This window comes from Oryctolagus cuniculus, chromosome 2, assembly GCF_051225735.1.
Source record: "Oryctolagus cuniculus isolate XC-2025 breed Fujian yellow rabbit chromosome 2, ASM5122573v1, whole genome shotgun sequence".
NCBI classification, from domain to species: Eukaryota; Metazoa; Chordata; class Mammalia; order Lagomorpha; family Leporidae; genus Oryctolagus; species Oryctolagus cuniculus.
In genome coordinates, this window is record NC_142868.1 from 154,993,919 (window position 1) to 155,010,608 (window position 16,690).

A 16,690-nucleotide genomic window follows, 5' to 3' on the forward strand; every position below is an offset into this window, starting at 1 on the left:
AGAGAAGATAGGTTTCTTTTAGTGCAAAACTTTGAAATCTGTATGTAGTTTTTTGACCCAATAATATATATTTCTCATGAGCTTTTTAAGGAAAACTATTCATGAATTACATTTTTTTACAGAATAAACATCTTTTAATTTTCCACAAACTTTTTGAAACACCAGCATATACATAATATAATGCTATCAACACAAAATATTCAACTAGGAGCTGTGATTATTCAACGATGGGGCTATTTCTTTTTTTTCCTCAAAGAACTAGGAAAATTTTCATGTCAGAATTTTCCTTTGCGCTGTCTTGAAGTCTACATAAAGCTTCCTGTACTGAGAGAATAGTGTGAACAAAGCTCTCGGGCAAGGAATCATAAGATGTTGACAACTGCCTCATAGACATGTTTGCTTCCTGAGAAGGGAAATTGCTTGGCCGGAAGAAATGACTGGCGACTGTGAAATACGAGGCTTCTGCAGCAGACTGAAGCGTTTAGATGCCTAGAAACTGAGTGGACGAGTGTTGGATGTTACCACTCGTGCTACATTTAGAGCAACTGTTTACTCTGGCACCTTGGAAACTGACCCTCTTGTTGTGCTTTGACGTCTTAAGGGACAACATGATGCAATAAATGTCAGGATAAAGGTTTGTGTTTGAGAAATCTGCTGAGGTCACAGGGAAAGTTTGGTACATCAGCCAAGTAGGAGAAATTCTCACTAGTGAATATGAATGGGCTGACCTCTGCTGCTTTGTGTGCTTCTGTTTCAATGATTATGCAAAGATGCAGTCTGCATGTTGAAACCAACTCCTGTACTTGGAAAAATATAAAAAAAGGAACTGCTGGGCCAGTTCTTTGTTTTGGGTTATGTTAATTACACAGAAATAGTAATAGTGAGGCCAAGTTTAATAGCTTTAGGGAAAGGCATAGAGTGCTCTGTGCTACCGATGCAGACGCTAACAGGTAGCCTTGGAATAATGCAATACAAGTCTTTACTTTTTTATATGGGTATTTTCAGTGGACTGCTCTCCTGACTTGAAAGGATTTGTTACACATTGGACTCTGCCTATCAATGCTTGTTACCAGTTGCATTGCCTCAAAAAAAAAAAAAATCAGCAAAATTTATCTTTAATGTGCTAAGTAAAGAATAAATGTTTTAGACTTTTGTGGCCAAAAAGCAAAATCAAGCATATTATGTAAGTCCTTACATGACAAGAAAAAATGTATAATTTGTGGTGAATTAAACATGTAACATTAAGTAATTTTTGTAATACAAATCTAATGGCACAATGGGCTGCTGCTTTGCAAGGCTGAGTTTCATTTAATTGGGGTTCAGTATTAGTGTTCCCTATCATCAAAAGAATTGTAAATGTTCATCTATAAAAAAAATCTCAGTTTACAGACTGTACTAATCCAGACAGTGGAGCTGATGTGGCCCATGGAACATAGCATACTGACCCTGCCTAATGTACATTTTAACTGGTAATATGAGCACTTTGTCTAATTAACTATTATAATGTCAGTAAGCTATCATCTTCCTACAATGGTGTTCATTTTAGATGTTCACATACAGTTTTTTTTTTTTTTTTTTTTTTTTTTTTTGACAGGCAGAGTTAGTGACAGAGACAGAGAGAAAGGTCTTCCTTCCATTGGTTCACCCCTACAAATGGCTGCTATGGCTGGTGCGCTGTGCCGATCCAAAGCCAGGAGCCAGGTGCTTCCTCCTGGTCTCCCATGCGGGTGCAGGGTCCAAGCACTTGGGCCATCCTCCACTGCCTGCCTGGGCCACAGCAGAGAGCTGGACTAGGAGAGGAGCAACCGGAACAGAACTGGCTGGAGTGCTGGCACCACAGGTGGAGGATTAGCCTAGTGAGCTGTGGTGCTGGCTGACCATATAGTTTTATAAGTGATTAAGATCATATGATATGGAATCAGGGCCGGCGCCGCGGCTCACTAGGCTAATCCTCCGCCTAGCGGCGCCGGCACACCGGGTTCTAGTCCCGGTCGGGGCGCCGGATTCTGTCCCGGTTGCCCCTCTTCCAGGCCAGCCCTCTGCTGTGGCCAGGGAGTGCAGTGGAGGATGGCCCAGGTGCTTGGGCCCTGCACCCCATGGGAGACCAGGAAAAGCACCTGGCTCCTGGCTCCTGCCATCGGATCAGCGCGGTGCGCCGGCCGCAGCGCGCCGGCCGCGGCGGCCATTGGAGGGTGAACCAACGGCAATGGAAGACCTTTCTCTCTGTCTCTCTCTCTCTCACTGTCCACTCTGCCTGTCAAAAATAAAAAAAAAAAAAAAAAAAAAAAATCATATGATATGGAATCAGACCAATTTGGGTACAATGCTTAGCCTCACTTGCTTCTAGCTGTGTGACTTTGGAAAATCACCTAATTATCACTCGATCTCAATTTTCCCATCTGCGATATAATGAAAAAATAGTATCCCTTCAAGGCTATTTTGAGAATTGAATTTGTTTTTTTTCTAAACTTTTATTTAATGAATATAAATTTCCAAAGTACAGCTTATGGATTACAATGGCTTCCCCCCCATAACGTCCCTCCCACCCGCAACCCTCCCCTTTCCCACTCCCTCTCCCCTTCCATTCACATCAAGATTCATTTTCGATTCTCTTTATATACAGAAGATCAGTTTAGCATACATTAAGTAAAGATTTCAACAGTTTGCTCCCATACAGAAACATAAAGTGAAAAATACTGTTTGAGTACTAGTTATAGCATTAAATCTCAATGTACAGCACACTAAGGACAAAGATCCTACATGAGGAGTAAGTGCACAGTAAAGTATCTAACACATAGTGGACAATAAATAGTAGCTATTGACATTTTATGTGGTATCTCCCATAATCAATTAGAAGTATGTAAATAGGGATTATCATTTATTCCATTACTATTACTATTATTTTAATTTATTTATTTGAAAGGCAGAGTCAGAGAAGGAAAGACATAAGAAGAACTCTTTCATTTACTGGTTTATTCGCCTAGCTGCAGTGGCTAGGGCTGGGCCAGCGAGAATTCAGGAGCCTTGAGCTTCATCCCAGTCTCTAACAATGATTAGCAGGAACCCAAGCGCTTGGGCAATGTCCTGCTCCTTTTCCACATGCATTAGCAGGGAGCTGAAACGCAGTAAGAGCAGCCAGGATTCAAACTGGTGCTCCTGCGTGGAATGCTGCCCTCACAAGCAGAGGGTTAACTCGCTACACCTCAACGTTGGCATGGATCGCTATTACTTCTCACTGGGGAAACTGGAGTGGCAATAAAAATAAACAACACCAAAAAAAAAAAATAAATAAACCAGCCAACGTCTGTGATAGCTCTGAAGCATGAAGCATTTAAGTGTGTTTTCTTACATGATCAATTCTTTATTTACTAAGTATGCATGTGTTTGGTAGTCAGAGTTCTAAAATATCTCTGAAAAATTTGTGGCTTAAATACACACCCTCTCAGATGCCCTCTGCTTGACTGGGGGTCTGAGTGGGACCTGGGATACTAAGAATAGCAACTAGATGAGGTTATGCTGTACAGCAAAGGTGATGGGATAGTCACTATGGTGATCATGGCACTGTAAGACTGAAAAAGCTGGCTGAAGGGCGATTTTCCTGCTGCAAGGGTCAAGTAGAAGGAGTGGAGAGTGGACTGGAGGAGCTGAGAGGAGCATCCAACAGACAGCCAGGAAGCAAGCAAGGACCAAATTCCTAAACTGCAAAGAACTGCAGGTTCGCAGCAACCTGAATTAACTTAGAGGAGGAATCCAAGCTCCCAATTATAATGCAGTTTAGCAGGCACCTTGATTTCAGTCTTAAGACACTGAGTAAAGAAGCCAGCTCTGCTGAGCCTGGACTTCTTCCCTGCAGGAACTCTGAAATAATAAACATATGCATTATGAGCAGCTAAATTTGTAACAATTGGCTACACAGCAAAATTAAAAAAAACCAAAAATGTCCAACAATCAACCAGGGAGTTTATTGTTAAAAATGGAAGAGTGAAATAAATTGACATGGCTCTTGACCTGTTGGATTTATAGTGTAGAGATCAAAGAGAGCACTTTAATACGTGGTGTTTCCATGATACAAGTAGAAATAGACTGCTACAGAGAAGAAAGTACATGAGGGCACAAAAATTTTCTGGAGATAGGCTAAGAGGGAAAGGTTAGAGATTTAGTTGAACAAATAAATGGCTATTGGAGAAGGAGGTGGGATGAGATTCTAGCCTGAGAAGCAGCAAGTATAAAGGTTCTGGAAATGGGTGAGTGTTCAGTATGTTCCATATCACTCACTGTAGTTGTTGAGGGAGTGTGTTGGAGGATGAGGCTAAAAATAGGGTAAGACTAAATAGGGTAAGACTTAGTCAGATACTGTGTTCTGGAGTTCAGAATTTATGCTGAGGCAAAGGGAGAGTCAGAGAAAGGTCCAAAGCAGAGGAGTGGCAGTATTATATATGTCATCTCTTCATTCTGCTTTCATCTGAAAGGTAAAATGACAGAGACTTTGCTAGAGGCAGAGTCACAGTCCAGATGACATCAAAGTAGCTGCATCTAGGGCCAGGATAGGTAGAATAAAACTGTTCAGAGCTGCTTATGTTTCTGAAATGTAGATATTAAGTTGCCTTAGTGTCTGACTTGACAGATGTGATGATTTATAAGAGCCTAGCTAAAAATATAAAAACCTATTTTCCTATTGAAGTTTTTAAAATAAACAGGTTATCTGTCTAGAATGTCTAGATTATAGGAACAAGAGATTCAATGAAGTGTCTTCCTCATTATCTCCCACTGAAGGGAAAAAAAAAATCTATGGGTTTCTGTTTGTTCCCAATGGTTATTGTCTATTCCAGAGAAAGTGCTGTCAGAAGAGTGGTCACTCAAAGCTGTTTATTGATCCTTCCAGGGACTGAGAGATGATAAAATGCTCTGACCTTTTTTGCCTTATTGCATTCCTCTGGCATTTGGATGAAAAGCAATTAGCCACTTCTCTTTCTTCAGCAATAGCAATTCCAAATTCAAATCAAGCTCTCCCTAATTAGAAGATTGTAAGCAACGATGGAAAAGCAAATGGTCACCTAACAAGCCAGAGTAAGATAAATAGTGATGCTTTACAGGGGCCACTGGACACCAGCTGCCAAGGGTTACTGAAAGAGTTTAAAATCAATCCTTTCCTGAAAAATGGTGTGATGTCTTGAAGAATCCGTTGTTCATTAATAATTAGTGTGAAGGTGCAAATAATTTGTTTACTGTAACAAAGGAGCTAAAGTTGATAAATTGGTTGACTGGCAAAAATAATATCTATGGATTTGATGACTCTGTCATTGTGAGAGTGATGGGGTTTTGGTTCCACCACAGTTAAAGTACAGACACATTCTTATCCTATAAATAGGATTGAGAGTGATTCTCTGTATACCTGAATAGGGGAATTGTTGAGCCTTGAGCTTCTTGTACAGCTATTTTGGTAAATGACGGAGGTAAAGCCTCCAACAAGTGTATCTGAAATAAGAGGTGGTTTGACAGCCAAGGAAGGCTTGGATCATGTGATAAATGAGTCCATGGGAAGAAATCTCTGAGTTCAGGGAGCTACACTTCAATCAGTTATGTTGCTCTATGAATCAGGGAGACTGGGGAAAGCAGGGAGAGGCTGCCTTGCAGTTTCTTGCCTGATGGGTTTCTAGGAGGAAACCTCAACTGCATTCCAGAACTGTGTTGCAGATGGCCTCTGAGCTCAAGTACGTTAGTGTAGACAGGAGGGACGTAAAAGCACGACGTGTTTCCTCAGACTTCTACATAAAATGACTTGTAGTGGAGAGTGCTATTATTCCTGATGTCAGCTGAACAAAACCATGACCAAAATTTCAAGCATGTTTTATGGAATGCCACTGACACTGACATCAATCTGATGAAAGTTGACTGTGTTGGACCTTAAGTTCAGAAATGTGGTTTCTGTCACAGAAGACTGTCTTTACTGAGTTCTGAGAGGTATTTTGTTTTTTAAATGAAAAGCTTAACCAGGGGTTGGTAAATGGCATCAGTGAACCCAGAAAAGCGGTGGCACAGAAGCTCATTCTACCTGGATGAGTGGATCTACCACATCCAACCTTCATCTGTAAATCCTCAGGCATGTTATATCTGATGAGATTTCCAACACCCAGATAAGCCCAAATAAATGTTATGAGCATTTTCAACATGGAACACTAAAGTGCTACAAAATGTGTTCCTGGTTTTTTGAAATGGAGCACGTTTCCCAGCATCTGTTGTGTCACTAACTCTGCACATACAATTGAGGAAACAAGGAAGGAATCACTCTAAATTGCAATAGAAAACACTTAGTCCTTTGTGATTTTTCTAAATATCAATATTGCCCACTCAATTCCTCCCAGGGCCTCCCAATTTATTTTTGTTTATTACGTCTAAATAGGTATCATAAAATAAACTGGTGGTAGGATTCATATAACGAATAGACCAGTCTTCCAAAATACTCACATCTGCATCCAACTAATCACAGAATGCCTAATCTCAATGGGCATATTATGAACCATTCATATTTGGATGTCCTTTGATAAAAGGAGATTAAAAGTATGAGCCTTTAAGTCAGATAAAAAATGTATTTGATTGGAAGCTGCAGGAAATCTAAATATGGTGACTTAGAGAAACAAGTTTACCTTTTTCTCCCATGATGTTGTCCAGAGAAGGGCTAACTCTGAGCCGCTCAGTGTCATGCCCCATACCTTTATAATTGTTTGGACCTTTCTTCATCTCAGAAGATGACTGCTTGTATATGTATTAGTTTTCTAAGTCTGCCCTAACAAAACATCACAGACTAAGTGGCTTAAAAAACATACATTACTCAGAATTCTGGATGCAAGAAGTCTAACAGCAAAGTGTCAACAGTATTGGTTTGTTGTCTCCTTGGTTTATTGATAGCTGTAGACTTCTGATGTCATTACATAGTTTTCCCTCTGTGTTTCTGTATCCTGATCTCCTCTTAGAAGGAAAATTGTAATCTGTATTAGGGTCTATTCTAATGGCCTCATTTAATCTTGATTGTCTCTATAAAGCCCCTATCTCCAAATACAGTTATATTCTGAGGTACCGAGGGTTAGAGCAAATTTTATTGGGTGATAGTTCAACTGATAACACTGCTGGAACTTGAGCAAATATGACCATGTTCAGGGTTGGGATGAAAGACCATGGCATGTGGTTCTCTCGTTCTGGAAGCTGTACCCATTAGTAGGCTTAGTAACCAGGTGAGGATGCATAACCATCCAATATACAAGGGAGGCTAAAAAGCATGGGGGCATTGTGTGATTAGTTTAACTACATCATTGACTACTGCCTGGGGGTCAACACTTCTTTTACTTGAACAAAATCCAGTTTTGTTACCAAATGAGAAGGCAAGAGAATGCATATAGCATATATATATATATATATATATACACACACATATATATATATATTACACACACACACACATATATATATATATATAAAATGCATATATACATATATATAATTTAGGAAATTTGCTTCAGGAATGAAATGTAAATAGACATAAGGAAGCAGAAAAAGTTTCACTTCATTAATTTAAGTTCAGTCTGGAGTCAGGGGGACAGTAGTCACAATTGTATAGTCAGTGGGTTTTTGTTGTTGTTGTTCTGCTGTTTTTCTTCCTTTATCCACTCTGTAACCCCTTTTCAATGCCTCACTCAGTATTCTGTGCCAGCAGATTTTCTGCATGTCCTTTGGCCAAAGCTTGTTCTCAGAAGAGCGTATGCCATCAGTGTGGACTCCCTGTGGTATCTAGTATGAATAAATTTAAGTCATTGAAATTCCTCTCTGAAGAAGATTTCCATTTAAGCTTTATTTTATAATGAAAGGCTTTGTTCACAATTCGAAGGATTTCAGGCACTGGTGCACAAATGAGGGAGCTTTAGGGTCAGAACAGCCACTCCAGTTCCCAAGAAATCATATTGATTTGGTGGCTGAGTTTATATGTGGCTACCAACTCTACTTATTTAGAAGACTAGCACTGAATTTTAACTCAAATCAGGACAACTCTTGAATATTAAAATCTGATCACTCTATTACTTTCCTATTGCTGTATAACAAATTACCATAAATTCAACAACTTAAAACAACGTTCATTTATCATTTCATAGTTCAGTAGGTGAGAAGCATATTGTGGGCTTGCCTGAGTTCTCTGCTGAGGGTCTCAGAAGGCTGAAGGTGAGATGTCAGCTAAGCTGTGCTCCTACATGCAGACTCTGAGAAAGAATTTTCCACTAAGCTCATTGGCTAGAGGCAGAATTCATTTCCTTTTTTGTGGGACTGAGATCCCCATTTTATTGCTGGCTGTTGCTAAAAGGTTGCCCTCCAATCCTAGAGGTCACTCTCAGGTCCTTGCCACATGGCCCTCTCCATCTTTAAGCCAGTGTTGAATGTCTCTTGTATTTCAAACTCTGACTTCCTCTTCCATTGCCAGTTAGAGAAAACTCCATGCTTTTAAAGGACTCATGTGTAGATTAACTTGGACCATCTCCCTTATTTTTTAAGGTCAGTTACTCTGAATTATGTTTGAAAAATTCTCTTTGCTATATTATAAGTCATAGGAGTAAAACCAGAGAACAGAAATCATAGATCATGAGGAATATCTTTGAATTTTGTCACCACAGCCATCTCTAGCTGAGGGAATGCCCATAAAGCATTGTCTACCATACTTTTATTTTTTTGTTTTAAGTTTTGACAAATAATAAGAACACTTCATGCAAATTTGGCCAACTCAATGGGTCTAGTTCAGGGATAAACTTCTTGAGATAGTCATGTCATATAGAAAAGGAAGGAAATAATTAGAAGATAACTTGAAGCTCTAAGTAAATAGGAATGGAATCTTGGTTTGTTCTGTACTCCAATGTGCATTCTAGGAAAATGTACATTAAGAACCCAATGTTTGTTAAATGCATGGATAACTAGACTGTATATTCAACAACTTTTGTTAACAAACATCTCCTCCTGCCATATGAGCATCTTTTTTATAATTAGCTTGATTTGGGTATTTTTTTTCTCCTGATGGAAATTCAAGTCAATACATACAATTCTATGAAATGTTCACAGAGATGGACATAAGTACATTCAAGTCACAGTGTTAATCTCATGTGAATGGTATGAGAAGTTTTTGTGCATCCACTGAGAGGCACTGCATCCTCATATGATAAATAACAATGGCGGTGTAATTCTTACACAGGCAGAGGACAACATAGATGGAAACAATGATGTAACCTGTCATCGACTCTGTTTCCCTAATTTATTGCCTATAAATTGTTGCTGCTCTTAGAGTAGCAAACTAAGATAGGTGCTAAAGGAGTATATGTAGATGGGCAAGCATATCTGATTGAGGTTTTCTTATTCTGTCACTTTGTTTCTCTTATGGTTTTTGGTGGACAAGCATTATAGGCACAAGGAAAAGTTCACTGAAAGCATTTCAATTGCCCATTTGGCCAGTCTCACTGCAATTCCTAGAGCTTCTCCACTCTATGGTCTTGTTTAAGAAAAAAAAAAAAACATGTATTTTTCAGAAATTTTCTGCACACATCCTTACAGATAGTTCAGAACATTTGTTTATCACTGTTTAAATGTTCTTGACAACCAAACCTGGTTGGAATAATGACATTAACTTTACCTCAAAGTTTGTTGAGTACTGTTTTGTAAAGGAAATGTACATGCCACCCAATTTATCTTTTTAAAAAGATAAATATATTTCTCTTTCTTGCATTCAGGCAGCATCAGTTATAAATTATATAGTGAAAAATATTGTTTGCTTACTTTTAATGTATATTTGTTATTCAAACTTAGAGGAAAAGTTGTTGTGGAAATAACATTTTAGTCAATAGATTACTAACATTGCATTATATCCCTTGAACCTTGGGTAATGTGAAGTATGGAAAATGACTTAGCCATTAGTCTTCAATGGGAGCCAGCTGAATAACGAGAATTGGTAATTCATCTTACTCTCAAGGATTCTCAGCACTATCTGTGTCCTTGGGGCCACTTTCGCAAATGTTTCACTTTACTGATGCAAAGCGACAGGAGGCTTTTTTCCTCTAAGTCTGTTTTAAAAGAGAATTGAGGCTTATCTAAGCTAGGCATCCATAGACAGGCAGGCAGAAACATAACCATTTGTTTGTGTTTCCTTTGAAACGTGACAGCTAGAACAATGGCCACCTTTTCCCTCCAACTGAAGTTTCTGAAGTACCATGGACAGCTGCAGTCATTCTGTTATCAAATACAAAGCTGAATGCCAGTCTCACATTTCACCTTTACTCAGGGTTATTGCTCATGATTAGCCACCTGTTGCTATATAGGGGAAAAGTTTTTAAAAAAAATTCTCTTCATCACCCCGTTTCTTTGGTGAGTACCAAGAGGATTTTCCTGTTAGTTGGTGACACTAAAAGCATCCTCAAACTCTTACTAAATAAACTAAAAAAAGTGACTGGGTAGACATACATTTTTATGGATGAGGATCAAGAATCAGCACACAGTGCTCCTGGCCTTCACATCTACTCTGAAGACATCACAGTTACCTCAAGAATGAAGGAAATTTGCCCCTGGTGACTTCTGTCCCACTTTGTCCAGGCTCTATAGTTTATCTTAGTTAGTGTGACTTTTCTTGAAGAGATTTAACTGAAAACCAAAAGCAAAATGAACAATATAGTGAATTTTTTTTTACAAGAACTGGCTAGCTCCTTCCCAAATGTTACTCTAGTTCTTCCTAACTTATTACTTATTCCAAACTTTCTTAAAAATAGATGTGGATCTCAAGCTCCAAGAAATAGAATGTGAGCAGAAATGAAGTATGCCACTACTATGGTTTGAAAAAAATTTGGTAACACTCTGACCTCAGAATCAGCCCCTTAAGGCTTCCTGGTCTGGCTGAAAGGCCTGTGAGAGCATTTCAGGCATGGAACGCCAAGACACTGTGAGACCTCAGTGGAGAATTGGTAATTCATCAAAGAAGGATGTACTTTTCTCTGAAGGGAGGAGAGAATATCCACTTTGCTTATGGCCGTATCCAAATACTGATGGAGTTTGTGGTCACAAAGGCTGCCATAGCCTTGGCAGCCCATGGCAAGAGCCTCAGGTGATCACTGGTGTCATAAATAAGAGTGTTAATTGTTAAAGGAACAGCAGAAGTCACTGTGCACTTACTGCCCATGTAGGACCTCCATCCTTAATGAGTTGTACTGTGATAATTAACTGCAAATATTGTTCTCAAAATGTATTCTATATGTTGTGTGTGTTTGTGGGTGCAAACTGTTGAAATCAGTGCTTAACTTGGAGTGGATCCTCTGTATATAAACTAAATGAACCATAATGAAAAAGGGGATGGGAGTCAGGGTGAGAGGGTGGGTATGGGGGAAAGAACCACTATATTCCCAAAGTTACACTTATGAAAAATGCATTCATGATGTGCAACTCGGGACATGCTCAAGCTGACTTACCTCAAACGGTAGAGTTAGAAACATACCAGGGGATTCCAATTCAATCCCATCAAGGTGGCATATACCAATGCCATCTCACTAGTCCCAGTGATCAATTTCTGTTCACAATTGATCATAATGATAGGACTAAGAACCAAAGGGATCACATAAACAAGAATAGTGTCTGCAAATACTAGCTGATAGAATAAAAAAGGGAGAGAACGATCCAACATGTGAAGCGAGATACACAGCAGACCCATAGAATGGCAGATGTCCTAAACAGCACTCTGGCCTCAGAATCAGCCCTTAAGGCATGCGGATCCGGCTGAAAAGCCCATGAGAGTATTTCAGGCATGGAAAGCCAAGACCCTCTGGGAAAAAAAAAAAAAAAAAAAAAACTAAACGAAAGATCTCCGTGAGTGAGATCCCAGTGGAAAGAACAGGTCTTCAAAGAAGGAAGTACCTTTCTCAGAAGGGAGGAGAGAACTTCCAATTTGACCATGGCCTTGTCTAAATATGATGAGTCAGTGAACTCAGGGGACTTCCATAGCCTTGACAGCTCATGACAAGGGCATAGGGTGATTACTGATGCCATAAACAAGAGTGCCAAATTGTTAAGTCAACAACAGGAGTCACTGTGCACTTACTCCTCATGTAGGATCTTTGTCCTTAGTGTGCTGTACATTGAGATTGAATGCTATAACTAGTACTCAAACAGTATTTTTCACTTTATGTTTCTGTGTGGGAGCAAACTGTTGAAATCTTTACTTAATGTATGCTAAACTGATCTTCTGTGTATAAAGAGAAACGAAAATGAATATTGATGTGAATGGAAGGGGAGAGGGAGTGGGAAAGGAGAGGGTTTCGGGTGAGAGGGACGTTATGGGGGGGAAGCCATTGTAATCCATAAGCTGTACTTTGGAAATTTATATTCATTAAATAAAAATTAAAAATAAATAAATAAATAAATAAGAAAATGCATTCATTAAAATTTTAAAAGTTTTTTTAAAAATTTGAAATTTGGATCCAAAATTCTTACAGGACTTTAAATTCCACAGCTATAGTTTAATGATACTTATGAAACTTAGTCCAATTAGGATGTTTAGGAGGTAGGCTGAGTGTCAGGTCCTTAGGTCACTGAAGGTGTGCCCGTGGAAGGTAATTCTCATGAGAGTGTTGGTTATAAAAGCCCCAATTAGGCCCAACCATTCTCTCTACTTTGTGGTTCACCATGTGATCCTTCCTCCACACATACTCTGCCATTGTTATCTACCATTTTGATTAGAAGGCAACTCAATGGGGCCATTCTAGCCTGGACTTGAACGTCAAAACTCTCAACTATATGAACTTTTTAATATAAGTATGAGAAACTGACTAATACAAGCAGTCTCTGAGAAATCAAAGCTCTTCATGTGAGAAACTATTATAGGCAATCTCTGAAAAATCAAAGCTCTTCCATTAGTGATCCTTTCTAGTTGGGTGAAGACAATCCTTACCATCTTTGAGCTGTGTGCTGAAGATGTCAGCAACAAGGTCAAAGGATGCTGAGTTCCCGAGTCACCACTTAGACAAGCATCCTCTGCTGATTGAGAACTACTATTTTAGGTAATGAAAAAAGAACAACTTCTATTGTGTTTGAACCGTTATGTTTTTGGCTTGTTATTATATCTATTATTTCTTTAAGTTGTGCTTTTACAATAACCTAAAATTGTGCCATAGGGTAAAAACGTGATATGTTAAGTGAAAACAAGAAAAAGTATATAAATTTATGTCTTTACTGACTTTTGAAATGTATAAGTCATTTGATATATGTGTTTCCTAATAGAATATGGAGAAATTATTGTATCAGATGAAGTGTGAGGAATTGTTATTGAGTACTTAGGTATCTAAATATGAACTCTAACCACAGGCTATTTGGATTCTTCAGTGATGCCCTGAATCTTACAGATTGTTAAATGGTGAAGGTACTTAATTGAGACTTGAGATTACTGCAAACCTGACCTAGCTTGATTGTCGAGGCATTTTGATAAGATGTGGTGTGTATAGATTCCTGACCCAAGGAAATTCTGAGATAATAATTAGTTTTAACCAACTAATTTTGGGATCATTCAAATCAATAGAAAACTATAGACTGGATATACTAAAGTTGGATGTATATACCCTATCACCTAAATGTTCTATTCATAATTGTTTGAAATACACATGTGCACATTCACAAAGGATAGGCACAGGAATGTCCATGGCAGCACTGAAAACTTCCCAAATATTCACTAAGTTAAAGTCTACCAAAGGCAGGGGTAAGCACATTTTACTTTACTTCCAACATGGAGAAACCACACAGCATTAAGAATGAGCAGTACACAGATACAACAATATAGATATATTTCACAAAGAAGCTGGATATAGAAGAGAATCTACCATGTCATTTGGCTTACATAAAGCATTCTGTTTTCTAAAAACTAATGTTAACATAATGGTTGCCCTCAAAAGGGATGATGATGATGAGGCTGATGTGTTATGGGTTATATTGTGTTTCTTGTAAAATTTTATTAATATAAAGAGAACAGATTTCATGTATTTTGTAGATATAATTCTAAGAAGACAATTTCCCCTCCCTGCATGCCTCAATCTCTCACACAAAACCTATTACTTTTTTTGTTTCCTTTAATTTTTGGAATAACGTAAATTCATTTAAATTTATAATCACAGGCTTAATGTCCAATATCTATAAGGTTAAACAAATAAAATAGGAAGGCACTATTCCATAGGAGTATAGACAAGGACTAAAACAAAAATCTTAAGATGCCAGTCTCATTCTTTTTTTTTTTTTAAAGATTTTATTTATTTGAGAGGTAGAGTTACAGACAGTGAGAAGGAGGTTGGTTCACTCCTCAAGTGACCACAATGGCTGGAGCTCCGTAGCCAGGAGTCAGGAGCCTCTTCTGGGTCTCCCATGCAGGTGCTGCTTTCCTAGGCCATAGCAGAGAGCTGGATTGGAAGAGGGGCAGCTGGAGCCCATATGGGATGTCGGCGCTGCAGGTGATTAACCTACCGCACCACGGCACTGGCCCTGCCAGTCTTGTTCTTTATCATTTTTATTTTTTATTTTTAACTTTTAATTTCATTAATTTTAATTTTTAACAGATTCAATATGATTTATAGATACAAGTCTAAGAATATAATGATATTCCCTTCCTCACTCCCTTCCTCTCTTCTACCATCCTTCATTCTAACTTTTTATTGTTTGTTTTAGAGATGACATGGTTTAAATTTACATTGTAGTTAAAAAAATCTTAATACTTCACTAAATAAGACATTTAAGAAGTAAAAATCAAAAAAATAAACTCTAGTGAAATTGGAATATAGACAAACAGCTATAAACAATAATTGAATGGAAAAATGATGGTTTCACCCATACAGCTTTTCTGTCAAGTGGTCATTCATAATTTATATTAATTACAACATATCAGAAAAAATGTGATATTTGTCTTTTGTTTATTTTGTGAAGCATAATGGTTTCCAGTTACATCCACTTTGCTGCAAAAGGCAGGAGTTCATTGTTTTTATGGCTGAGTAGTATTCCATTGTGTATGTATACCATGTTTTCTTTATCCAATCATCAGTTGATGGAAATCTGGGTTGATTCCTCATCTTAGTTATTGTTAATTGAGCTGCAATAAACATGGATGTGCAAATAACACTTTTACATGGTGATTTCATTTCATTTGAGTATATTCCCAAGAGTGGGATTGCTGGGTCATATGATAGATCTATTTTCAGATTTCTCAGGAATCGCCATACTGCCTTTCATAATGGTTGCACTAGTTTACTTTGCTACCAACAGCACATTAGGGTACTAGGGTACTTCGATTTCCACTCTCCATATCCTTGCCACATTTATTATTTTATTTTTTGATGATAGCTATTCTAACTTGGATGAGTTAAACCTTATTGCAGTTTTTATTTGCATTTCCCTGATGTCTAGTGATCCTGAGCATTTTTTTCAGGTGACTGCTGTGTTTCATACTTTGAAAAATGCCTGTTCATGTTCTTTGTCCTCTTTTTCATGGATTGTTGGTTTTGTTGTTGAGTTTCTTGAACCCTTTTTATATCCTGGCTTTATTCCATTATGAGATATATAGTTTGCAGATATTTTTCTCATTCTATTGGTAGCTTCTTTGTTGTGTTTCCTTTGCAGTACAGAAGCTTCATAGCTTAATAAAATCCAATTTGTCTAATGTTCTGGGTTTTTTTTTTTCATGAGTCTTTACTATTGCAATGTTCTGCAGAGTTTCCATCAAGTATTTTGATGGTATCAGGTCATAGATTTAGATCCTTGATCCATTTTGAGTTGATTTGCATATAAGATATAGAATAGCAGTCCTGATTCATACTTGCACATGCATAGTTCCAGTTTTCCCAGCACAATTTGTTGAAGCGACTGTCCTTTCTCCAGGAATTGATATTAGTTAGTTTTCAAAGATCAATTGGTTGTAGATGTGTGGATTAATTTCTAGGCTTTTTATTCTGTTTCATTGTTCCATGTGTCTATTTTTGTTCCAGCACCAGGTTATTTTGATTATAAGTGCCAGGTAGAATGTCTTGAAGTCTGATATTGTGATGTATCTTGATTTGTTTGTTGTTTGTAATAATTATATTTATTTGGAGTCTCTTGTGTTTCCGTAAATTTTAGAATTTCCTTTAGATCTGAGAAAAGTGTCCTTGGCATTTTGATTTGGATTGCACTGAATCTGTACATTGCTTTCAATAATATGGACATTTTGATTATATTAATTCTAATCCATGAACATAGAAGATTTTTTCCATTATTTGGTGTCTTATTCTATTTCTTTAATGTTTTGTAATTTCCATTGTAGAGATCTTTCACATCCTTGGTTAAATTTATCACAAGGTATTTAATTTTTGTATAGCTATTGTGAATGGACTCTTAGAGGAATCCTTTGATTCCCCTGTATATACAATACTGTTTTTTGCAACTAGGAATAATTTGACTTCCCTCTTTACAATTTGTACTATTACTAGAAGCTTTCTGCCTTTACATTCTCTCATGATGCTGGTTATCATTCTCTGTTTCTGTGTGTAGTATACAGTTAAGTATCATTGGTAAGGCTGGCTGGGTGGTGACAGATTCTTTCAATTTTTGTTTTAAAAGATCTTTATTTCACCTTCATTTGTAAAAGATTGCTACATTGTATACAGTTTTCTGGACTAAC